At 40.9% G+C, this 12324-nt stretch overlaps 1 long non-coding RNA gene across 4 annotated transcripts in view; it reads right to left on the reverse strand.

The window, feature by feature from the left end:
• The window catches only part of LOC132394112 (uncharacterized), a 48191-nt gene that overhangs the window by 13635 nt on the left and 22232 nt on the right, over positions 1 to 12324 (reverse strand). The gene's annotated exons all lie outside the window — the stretch shown is intronic.

Genomic DNA, 12324 nt, shown 5'->3' on the forward strand with positions numbered 1-12324 from the left:
CTCTCCATCAGCCCATCACCCATACACTGCTCCCACTGGCTCTCCTTCCCACCTCTCTCTCTTTATTCCTTTTTCCACCTTCTTCTCCTGTCAGATCAACTTCAGCCCTTTGTCACTTCCATCTATCACCTCCCAGCTTCTGATATCATTCCTGGTTTCCCCTCCTCTTTCATCTGCCTATCATGTCCGTCACTGGATCCACCAATCACCTGCCACCCCTTGCTCCACCTCCTCTCAACACCTTGTTTTAATCTCCTCTCTTTCAGATCAGATGAAACATCAGCTGTTCACTTTCTTCTATAAAAGCTGCCTGACATGTTGCATTTGAAAAAGATTGTTGCAGAGTCACAGATTGGTTTTACCTATTCTGAAATGGCTTAGACTAGAATCGCTCTATTATGGACCCAATCATAAGGATAATGGTTTTTAGGTTATCATGGAGCAGCTGGTGAATGGTGGTGAATTTTCAGGGACAGCCAAGAATCCTCCACAATCCATCTCTGTTGATAGGATTATAGACTTTTGTAAGGCAAAGGAAGAAAACATACAGTTCTCGACTTCTTTTCTCAGATTTGTCACTCATTGAAGTTCATATCCACTGTATATCTTGACAGCTGGAATCCACATTACAAATCTGGAAGTAGGTATTGAGTACGATTTCCGTGACGGGGAGCTGAATGATCCCGACGGGAAGCCTCAAGTAGGATATCTCTTCTCAAAGTTTCTAACTCACAGATAAAAACTGGGAGGGTGAACATTACCACTACTTTCTTTATGTAGGTCAAGGAGAGGACCAGTAACACCCACCACTGAAAATCAGACTGGCACGCAGCAACTAAGCTCCTACGTGAAAACTTGTCCCCAGTGCAAGGAAATGAGGGACATCTATTGTCTGTGGAACTGTATCCCTGGGTTAAGCTGCACTTTCGGGAAAGAAGAAAGGGAGGAAATGGGTGGAAAGGGAAGAGCTGAAGAAACTTATAACATTGTTTGGAAAAAAAGGTGAAGAGGAAGGGAAAATTGTAAGGAAAAGATGGAAAACACAAAAAGCTTTACTTCTTCTTAAAGAGCATTAGATCAATCAGCCGCCTGTCAAAGAAAATACAATTCTCACGACAGACACCAGCTTCTATGTGAGCTCGTTTATGAATTATAAAAGTTTCCCCTTTTAATAATATCTTTAAAGGTAGTACTTATATCAAATTACCAGACTCATAGCAATCCTTTTCAGGGACTGAAATGGAACAAGATACAAGTCAGCTAAGTGCATGCAGAATGTAAATACTATTAATACAATAATTTTTTATTGTTTGTACCATACAAACATGACCATTTATTTGATATCTTGTTAACATCATCTTTATTGTTATGACAGGTTCTAATTTCAATAGACATTAAGTAAAAGCTTTTTTAACAGTGGATTATGGATTGCTTTGCTCCCCAGTGAGCTGTGGAATTTTGCTTTCACGGAATATCAAAGACTGTTGAAAGAAGCCACACCTCGCATATTTTGGCATTAATATTGCTTCCAAAAGGAGTGTTATGTCGTCTTGCGTTTTAGTTTCCATATCATTTCAAACATTGCTTCAATAGCATTACTCAAAAAAGTTGTAATCGTAATATGGAAATATCATTATAATATTGTTTATATTTTCCATAAGTGAAAATCTATCATATGCTCCATATCCTCTAGACATTGGCAAAGGAGTTTAAAAAATTAACTCTTTATTTGTCTTGCTGTTTTAAAGGTCTCACACACACCTACGTAAGTTCACGCGTGCCTACGTACACTCGCTCAATGGATACACACACATATATCAACATGTGTACCAAATTCTGTGCAAGCACACACAGAAGCATCTAGGCAGACTACTCATTTACACATGTTAGTGAAAATGTAGACAAGAGTGTACACATAAACGCATATGGTCTTCACCACTTAATCTACCATCTCCTTGTATTCTTTTAGCTTTTGCAGGGTTATAGTTCTAACAGGGCAGTATCTCATCCAACTGTTCATTCTCAAATTGCCGGGCTATGCTGATTCAGAGCTAACATGCCATTGAAAGACCTGTCGACTCCATCTTCTGTGGATTTCACAGTCTGTTTTGGCTATTGGCTGGCTTCTCCTGGATTGACAGAACTTAAATGAACGACACAGAAGTTTTAAGAGCTCTCATTATTTCCTAAGTATGGCTCACACTCTCTGCTAATCGTATATACATGATTCAGTTTCACAGGAAAGGCAATAATTATGCTTTGTACCATTTGCTGGTCATATTGATCTGGTTAGTTTCCTGATAAATTAAATGAGTCAAAGTTTTAAAATTATGCCTTTTGGTACGTGCACTACCAAAAGGACCAATTTAGTTCACAGAGCCACCCACATTGCTAACTGGATGCACTGATGAAGCACCACAGCCAAGCTCTGGGCCACTGCAATAGTAAGAGGCAATATTAGTGGCCCAATATTGGTGCAATACTGTAAAATATCTGAACTGGAACTATCATGCTATGAGGTAGGATCCAGCCAAAATTGAAAAATAACTGGGACTGAAAATGACTTAAAAGCAAGTGGAGAAACGGGTGAATGTTCTCCATTTGTCGACAGATGTTGATATCCCCACTGGGTCCTTTGAGCACTGAGCAGCACTTAAAAAGAGTGTTGGCTGGGAAATTATTTGTTTAAATGGAACAAGGTTCAGCACAGAGGCCACGTAATTCAGGTGAATTGGAGTATCAGATCAGGCAATCAGCGGCTCTGTATTTTCACTAATGCCCTGTTACGTTCCCAGTCCCTTTATGTGGTAATCAATTAGCTTTTACAATTCTGAAACCGCAAAATAGGTTAATTTTCAAAGAGCTTGGTTTTGTGTTTTTGGCCTACACACAAATATTTGTATGTTTGCATTTCACTCAGCTGGTTTTAGAAACCAACACGACAAAACAAAATTCAATGAATGTTAGATTTATATCAAATTTTCCTCAGTCCAAGCTGCAAACAGACAATCCTTTTCAAACCATCATCCTGCATCAGGCTTGGGCCTAGATCTCACGGGTGGTGAAATATGAGCTAACTTACTTTGTTCCTGTTCCATGTTCCTGTGTGTACAGACTTGGCTGTATTTTTATATTACAATAAAATGCCACATTGTGAATGTACAGCAACATGTTTATCAAATATGGGACGTGAACCAGTAAAGAATTAAAGCATGAAATCCTAATAATATTCTGGTTGAACGCCTTCTCCATTACTGCATTAATACTCTGACTGAAGCAGTAATTATCCCATTCCATTCCAAAACATATTTTAGACTGTTACACTGACTGCAGAGTGTGAAAGTGATTATGTATCTGTAGAATATTAAACAATGAAAAAAAGTATGCGCTACAAGGACTAAAGTGTTCTTGTGCCAAATCCTGTATAATTTATTCAGCAAAATAGTATAGAGAGTAATAAATACTGCAGATGGGAGAGAATGTAAGCTGTAAGAAAATTAGAAGTTATGAATAAAATTTTCAGGCTTCATTGCCCATGTCATTACATCATAAGGCACTCTCAGTCATGTTGCTGTCTTGAATTTATTCTGTTAGCTATCCATTATTGTGAACATAGTTTACATGTGCTTTCAGCAGGAATGTCTAAGCAGCTGCCAGAGAAACTGCACGAGTCAAGGTTACAGTGAATGAAGCCTAGAAACTGGAGCCTTTCGTCTGGGTGTGATAAAGAAACTAAACACCTGGAAATAGAGCTTATCTCGGCCGTCCTCTACTGCTCCCCATCTGAGGTCTGCTTTATCTTCCCACCAGAACATTAGTGCAGGACTGAGAAAAGAAATCACAAAATGGCTAGTCCAAATGAAGCAACAAATCGCAAATTGACATTGATCCCCGGCCAGCATTAAAAACAACAGACTGTTCTAAAACTTAAATTGTACTCTTTGGAACAGCCGTTGTACTTAAGTTCAGTCGCTTTACACACAATGTTCCTCAGATTTTGCCAGGAACTGTATTAACTCGAAATGTTGAGTTTGATTATTTTGGCTGCATGCTTTTTAACTGAATAGTCGTTCAGAGTGTGGCCCTTGAACAGCAACACGCTGGTGTGTGAGATACTGAACCGGGGAACTGAAAATAAATTGCAGTCTCAGCGGACATTCAGTCTTCCTCAGGGCTTAGATATTTTTTTGTCAGTTTTGGAAGATAAATTAGAATGAGCATTAATGCCAGGGAAAACTAATGAGGGGGAAATATCCTTTTTCATTTGCACAAATGTCTACTAGTGTCAACCAATAAGCAGAGTTAGAGAGGATCGTGAGAATCGACAAATATTCTTTCTTCACTGATACCAGTGGATTACTTGATAGTGACGGCTTAAGGCCATAAGCAGATTGAGGCCCGGCTCATGACTGTCAGCAATGAACACTTTGCAGCCTTCTACCAGCAGAACATCAGGGGCCCATAGGCTAAGCAGATAGGTCCAGTGTGAGAGGAGTGCTGGTCATGGAGTTAGAAGAGACCTGGTGACAAAAAATTATAGAAATAACATGGAGAAATGCTTCTGCTCTTCTTGCCCCACAAAGGTAACTTGCTTATCTTTTTGACCTTCATTGGCTGCATCACCAGTTAAAACTGGGTTGCAGTCAGGGCCTACAATCTGATAAATTGATCTGCAATTGGGTTCCCACTGTGTTATGGCTGTGCCATTTGCTGTGCAAGTCCTACATTGTTTCTCCTTCTTCCTCTTGGGCCTTTAGATCTCAGTGGAGCATTGGCCATCGATGACTTCCCCTCGCTATTCTCCTCGGTTCTGAGACAGCCTCTCGAGGGTGCTTCCCCTCTTCACCTGACCAAAATGAATCATTTTACATTTGCCAGTGCTAAATTCTGTGCGCGTTGCACTCACGGCACAAGACAGAGTCATCGCTGCCAGTAACCCAAGAAATGCAGCTACGATCCACACAAAGTCATCAAGGCAGCAAAACAACAACACAGGGACAGGATCCAGACACAACTCTCCACCAGCAACACACGCAGCTTCCGGCAAGGTCTGCAGACCATTGCAGACTTCAAAGTTAAGCGCAGTGATGCTGCCAATATTACTGCCTTGCTCCATCTTTTTTAGGCTCGTTTCGATGTCACCAACACTGAGCCCCGAAGGAGAGCCGCGGAAGTGGCCTGCACCTTGGTCACCTCTGAGGCTGAAGTACGCAGGTGTTTCCGAGTGGACAGCCGTAAGGCTGCAGGACCAGATGGTGTCCCAGGGCTGGTACTCAGATTGTGCATGGCACAATTGGCTGGTGTGTTTGCAGGCATTTTTAATCTCTCCCTCTCCCAGTGCAGAATGCCCTTCTGCTACAAAACATCCACCATTGTCCCTGTACCTAAAAAGACCAAGGTATCATGTCTGAATGACTGGTGTCCTATCACACTCACCTCAATGATAAGCAAATGCTTTGAGAGGCTGGTCAAGGATTACATCTGCAGCTTGCTACCACCCAAACTGGACCCCCCCTATAATTCACCTACCGACACAACTGATCAACAGATGATGCAATAGCCACAGCTTTACACACTGTCTTTACACATCTGAAGAAGAAAGATGCTTATGTGAGAATGCTGTTCTTGGACTACAGTTCAGCATTCAACACCATAATTCCCCCCAGGTTCGACAAGAGCCTCAGAGGCCTCGGCCTTCACCCTGCCTTGTGCAACTGGATCCTGGTCTTCCTGCTAGATCGCCAGCAGTTGGTAAGAGTGGGCTCCCTCACCTCTGCCCTGCCCCTCTGACTCTCAATACAGGAGTCCCCCGGGGCTGTGTCCTAAGCCCCCTCCTTGACTCTCCATATACCCATGTCTGTGCCACCACGCAGCTCCAATCTGCTAATTAAATGTACAGATGATGCTACATTGATTGGCCTCATCTCAAATAATAATGAGGCAGCCTACAGAGAAGAAGTTATCACCCTGACACAGTGGTGTCAAGGAAACAACCTCTCCCTCAATGCCACAAAAACAAATAAGCTGGTTGTGGGCTACAGGAGGAATGAAGACTGGCTCACCCCTATTGATAATGGATCTGAGGCTGAGAGAGCGAACTGCTTTAAGTTCCTCGGTATACACATCACCGAGGATCTCACGTGCTCTGTATTTACCAGCTGTATGGTGGAAAAAAAGCACAACAGCATCTCTTTCACCTCAGATGGTTGAAGAAGTTTGGTACAAGTCCCCAAATCCTCAGAACTTCCTACAGGGGCACAATTGAGAGCATCCTGACTGGCCGTATCACTGCCTGGTATGGGAACTGTGATGCACCATCAATAACTCACTCTCAGACGAGAAGGCGAGATATCGGCTTTTATTGACTGGAAGAAGGAACCAGCAGTGAGTGACCACCATACTACATCCTGGAGACTGAGAGGCCGGGCTCAGGCCTTGATCGCCTTTATACCGGGGTCTGTGGGAGGAGCCACAGGAGCAGTCAGCAGGGGGCGTGTCCAGACAGGTATATGTAGTTCACCACAAACTGTACTTCCTTCAATAGCAGGACTCTGCAGGGAGTGGTGCAGACAACATCTGCAGATGTGAACTTCCCACTATTCAGGACATTTACAGAGACAGATGCATAAAAAGAGTCCGAAGGATCACTGGGGACCCGAGTCACCACAACCACAAACCACTCCAGCTGCTGACATCCGGGAAATGATACCGTATCATAAAAGCCAGGACAAACAGGCTCTGGGACAGCTTCTTCCACCTTCAGACTGATTAATTCATGCTGATACAACTGTATTTCTATGTTATATTGACTGTCCTATTGTACACACTATTATAAATTACTATAACTTTCACATTGCACATTCAGATGAAGATGTAACGTAAAGATTTTTACTCCTCGTGCATGTGAAGGATGAAAGAAATAAAGTCAATTCAGTTCAATTCAATTCAATTCCATCTGCTATATTCATTTGCCCACTTATCCAGTGGATCAAAATCCTGTTGTATCTTAGACGACCACCTTCAGTGTCCACCACACACCACTTTTGGTGCTACTTGCAAATTTACCAACCATACCGTTTACGTTCTCATCCAGATCATTAACGTATATGAAAAAATACAGCACTGATCGCTGAGGCATAGCACTAGTCACAGGCGTCCAATCTGTAAAACAATCCTCCACTACCACTCTCTGACTCCTTCCACAAGTCCATGTTGTACGCAGTTGGCTAGCTCACCCTGACCCCATGTAATTAAATCTTCTAGACCAGTGTACCATGCAGGACCTTGTGAAAACCCTTGCTATAGTCTATGGAGCCAACACCTTCTGCTCTGCCCTCATCAATTCTCTTGGTCAACTCTTAAAAATTCCACTAAATTGATTAGGATTAGTTGCTTATAAATTCATCTTTAATGTGATTAATCTCATTATAATGCTTTATGCTGGTGAAGTTGTTTTGCTGCTTTGATATCACACTGATAGAGTAATGTATTTATTGGGCTCTGTATTACTTATTACTGTCCATCACACTGCTGTTATTTAGGGTAGCAATGAAAGTCCTCCAGCTCTGCTGGTGTTCAGGGTTTCGTCATGTCAGTAACTTCTTGGTAGGGTTTGTACGACTTTATATAATTACTGCATTTAATATTAATATTTCATATTTGCTCAGAAAGCTCGGTGAATGAACTTGACAATTATTTGAGCACTGGCAGTAGGCAGCAAATGATAACTGCATGAAAAGTAAAGATAATTAAAAGCCTATTTTTATCATGCTCCTCTTTGGACGAATATTTTTCCTGTTGGAATTTTTATTTTTATTTTCGCATCATATCATTACTGCCATTTCCTCCCATACCATCACTATGCAAAATATCTATTGAAATGTACCAAAGTTCTCATGGCATGTGCAGCATTTACAATTGCACATTGGGCAATATATTTCTTATTTATTTCCCTAACAAAATGCCATCAACAGCTGGATTGCAATAAAACTTACGACCGTGATTTACCGTTTTCTTCCTACGAATGCAGTGGGTAGTAGACAATTCTGCAGTTACTTGGCTTCAAAGCATTATATTTTTTTTCCTCTGCTCTTAATTTACAGTCGTGATTGGAATCATAACTCTGTTATTTCTCCACAGGGGAGCTAGCTTTGCAGAAAGAATCCTTAGAAATTTCAATGGGCTTAGATTTGAATATTTCACTTTTCAGGCTTTTAAAAGTGAAGTGAAGCTTAGTGGGTGGTCAGTAGGTAACTAAATCTATTCAGTTTAAAATGGTGGAACTTGCATCTCTTATTAGAAAACAATTTGAATGCTCTCCTGTAGTTAAAGACTCAAACATGGGTTTGAGGATAAAACTTGACTCGATTTAATTAATGCTCTTGTGAATCTACTAATCAATGTGTAAATTGCATACTAAATTGCTATTTCAATAAAAGTCATCAGTGAAAGCCTGCCAAGTCATAAAAGGACATAAATATAAAAGGAGAAACTGTGGCTTGGGGGTGGGGGTGTGGAAAGAAAGTCTTGGTGTAGGACTTAGTCTTGGTTCAGTCTTACTGAAGTATTTGTTAAAAGGCAGACATGCTCAGTAAAGGAAGGGTTATAGAAAGGGCTGCAATGGCCAAGGACTTTATGCCTGGGTGTTCCAGCTTTATTAGACATTTTTGTTGGTGTAAGGCCCCTCTTTGCAAAAAAAAAGATTACACTAGCAAACCACGAATAGAATGATAAGAGCTGATGTAAAATGTTGTCTGTTTGGATTTAGCAAGGCCTTCGACAAGGTCCCACATAGTAGGCTGGTCTGGATGGTTAGGTCACATGGAATCTAGCAAAAGCTAGTCAGGTGGTTTCAAAATTGGTTTGGTGGTGAGAAAAAGACAGCGATGGTTGAGGTTATTTCTTGGAATGGAGACTGATGACTAGTCACGTCCCACATTGGTCAGTGTTGTAATCCTTGTTACTCATTAGTTATATAAATGATTTGGATGCAAGTGCAGAAGGTTCTATTCCTTGGAAGGTAGAAGTAAGAAGGGGGCAACCTTATACAAATGTTCAAAATTATAAGAGAAATACACATGGTGGACAGTAACAGTCTTTTCCCCAGGATAGGGAGGGCAAAACCTGTGGGCATAGGTTTAGGATAAGGGAGGAAAGATTTAAAAGGGAAAGGAGGGGCAACTTCTTCATTATGAGGTTGATGAGTTTGTGGAATGAGCTGCCAAAAGAAATGGTTGAAGCAAGTACAGTATAGTATTATTAAAGATGCACTTTGACAGAGAGACAGGGCTTGGTGCTACTGTATATTGGCCGAACGCAGGAAATTTGGACTATTTCATTTAGCTGCATGATCAGCATGGACTTGTTGGGCCAGCAGGCCTATATCTGTTCTGTATTGCTCTGTGATTCTAAGGTGAGATTGGTTATTATAATGGAGCCTCTTAGTAAACTCTCCAATTATAACATGTGGTTTAAGTGACGCTGGGTGAAATAGGACACATGAATGTAAAATGGCAGAAACATACAGCACAGAAATGGTCTTTCATCACACCTTGTCCACACTTACTGTGATGCATATCTACACTGATCCCATTTGCTGATGTTAAAGCCTCTTTCTATTCAAGTACCTGTCCAAATACCTTTTACACATTTTGTAATTCTATCTGCCTCTAGCACCTTCTCTGGCAGCCTGTTCCAGATATTCACTACCCTCTATTTGAAAATTTAAAGGAGATCCTCCAATTTCCTTTAAATTTTTCCAATCTCATACTTGTGCCTCCCTTTCCAGATTCTTAATGCTTGTCATAAAGTCTGAGGATCTAGATTTACACAGGAGGGAAGCAGAACCTTTAGCCCAACCAGTCTCTGAGTACCTACACCATTTATGTCCCTAATAACTTTATAAACCTCTGTGGTTTCCTCTCAGTCTCCTATATTCAACTGGGAATAAGCCAGCCTATCCAGTCTCTCCTTATAATTGTATTCCTTTATTTCCAGGCAATATCCTGGTGTATCTCTTTATTAATCTCTCTTTTGCTATCACATCTTTCCTGTAGTGAGGTGACCAAAGCAGTGAAAAATACCCCAACTGTTTTGGACAGCTATAAAATATGATGCCCACCTCATCAAAACCTTGGTCTATGAAGGCAAGCATACCACATGCCTTCTTCAAGACTTTATCCACATGTGTTTCCACTTTCATGGATATGCACCCCAGCATCCCTCTTTGTATCAATGCGCCTGCCTTGCATTCTGTATAATTGACCGGATTTGATTTCCCAAGGTGACATGAATCTTGTGTTTTTTGAGTAATCATGGAAAGCAGCCCTCTCCGGCTCTGAATCTGTAGAAGAGCAGATATCAAGTTGCACCAAGGTCTTGAAGGACATCTATGGACAGTGCACAGTAACATGCACATGCCCCTTGACAGAAACAGTCAGCTGCAACAGGACACAGGTTCTCGCCTTCTTGCAGGCATGTGACAATGACGACCATCTGGGGTGCTGCGGGCTGCCATCTTCTCATGAGCAACACCGTTTGACCAACAGCAATGGCCAGACAGGCTGCTTGCTTTGCTGCACCGTCATTCATCTAGAGGCCTAAACCAGCATCTAGAAATCGCCCTCCATTCATCTGCCACTGCTCAGTGCTGTGCCCTTTGGCCCTGACAAGAGTGTTGACGGATTCAGATCCTTTCAATGCTTTCCAGATGTCTTCTAAGTGTTTTCCTTTGCTTCCCAGTATTAATTGGCCCCATCTTTTCATATTTGCCTTTCTGACCAATTATGCTTCTTGGGCTTATCTGACTATAAGCCCAAACTAGTAAATAAATATGCAAGTAGCTGAATCTGTGATTGTGAATAATTTCAGTAAATCGTACTTCAGGCACAGGCAAGTACAGAAATTGTACCATGGGATCTCATTTTTATTCACCTCTAAGTGAAAACTGGTCTCATCAGTTTTAAGAAAACGGACAAAATAAATCAATAAGAAACCAGGAGGTTGTGCACAGTATCAGATCCTTTACATGCAAAAATACAACGATATAAATTAGCAACTGAAGCCAATCACTTTGCCTCTTTCTGTCTTAAATGGTGGTTCTTCATTTTAAAAAGTGACTCTCGGTTCTAGATTCTCCCTGCAGAGGAAATATGCTCTCTATATCCACCTTGTCAGTTTTTTAATGTTTCATTCAAGGCCCTTCTTTCTGCTAACCTTCAATGATACAAGTCTGCTTTTAATCTGCCCATTCAAGGTATCAACGATTTTTGGACAGTTTACTGTGCACATTGCCCACAGAGAAGAAGTATTTCACTGACGCATAGCATTGTTACATTGATATTCAATTCCCTAAACAATAAACAATAGCATTCTCTTCACTCTCTTAATTATACATTCTGCCTGCATATTAGGCTTTTGCTGGGACATCCAGACCACTCCACATCTCAGAACTCTGCAATATCTCACCTTTATGCTTCTTTTTTATTTTGTTTTCCTGCCAGAAATTGACAATTTCATGTTTTGCCATATTATAGTCCATTTGCTAGATCTTTGCCAATTCACTTAACCCATCTATATGACTTCTTCACAGCTTACTTTCCCTACCCTGGTGTCATTAGCAGATTTAGCAATCATACCTTCATTCATGCCATTTATATAGAACGTTGAAGGCCGAAACCCATAAACCAGAGAAATCCCAATTATGCCTACACACTGTTTTCTATTAGTCAGTCAATCTTCATTCCATACCAATATGCTGTTTCCTACACAATGAGCTACTATTTTCTCCAGTATCTTTGATGTTACACCTTGTCAAATGCTTTCTGGAAATTTTTGAGTACTTTTGTTGGTTCCCACGTTACCAGTTATTTTTTCAAAGGACTGCAAAAGAGTGACCACTTGGATTATAGTATGTTGTTTTTTTTTCGGAGTTCGCCTATGACATCTACAGTATACTAATAGCTTCTAAATTTCTCCCTAAAGTTAAACTTTCTGGTCTGTACTTTTCTGTTTTCTGTCCACTGCACCTCTTTTGAACAAATTGGCATTTTCCCAGTTTGATGGAACCTTCCCCGGTTCCAGGGTAATGTAGATAATTCAAAGTAATGCATCAACCAACTCACTAGACACAGTTTTTAAGATCCCAAATTGAATTGATCAAGTCTTGAAGATATCCAAAGCAAAGGCAGATGAACTATCAATAGTTTAAGAATAAGGGAGAAAACTCTCCAGATCTTGAAATCCTCCGTTGGTCCAATGGAACTTCATAGATCAAGGATGCTTTCATTTAAATAGTCCTATGCCAGTAGGTAAGTCAATAATTTA

This window comes from Hypanus sabinus, chromosome 5 (assembly GCF_030144855.1).
Source record: "Hypanus sabinus isolate sHypSab1 chromosome 5, sHypSab1.hap1, whole genome shotgun sequence".
Classification (NCBI taxonomy): Eukaryota; Metazoa; Chordata; class Chondrichthyes; order Myliobatiformes; family Dasyatidae; genus Hypanus; species Hypanus sabinus.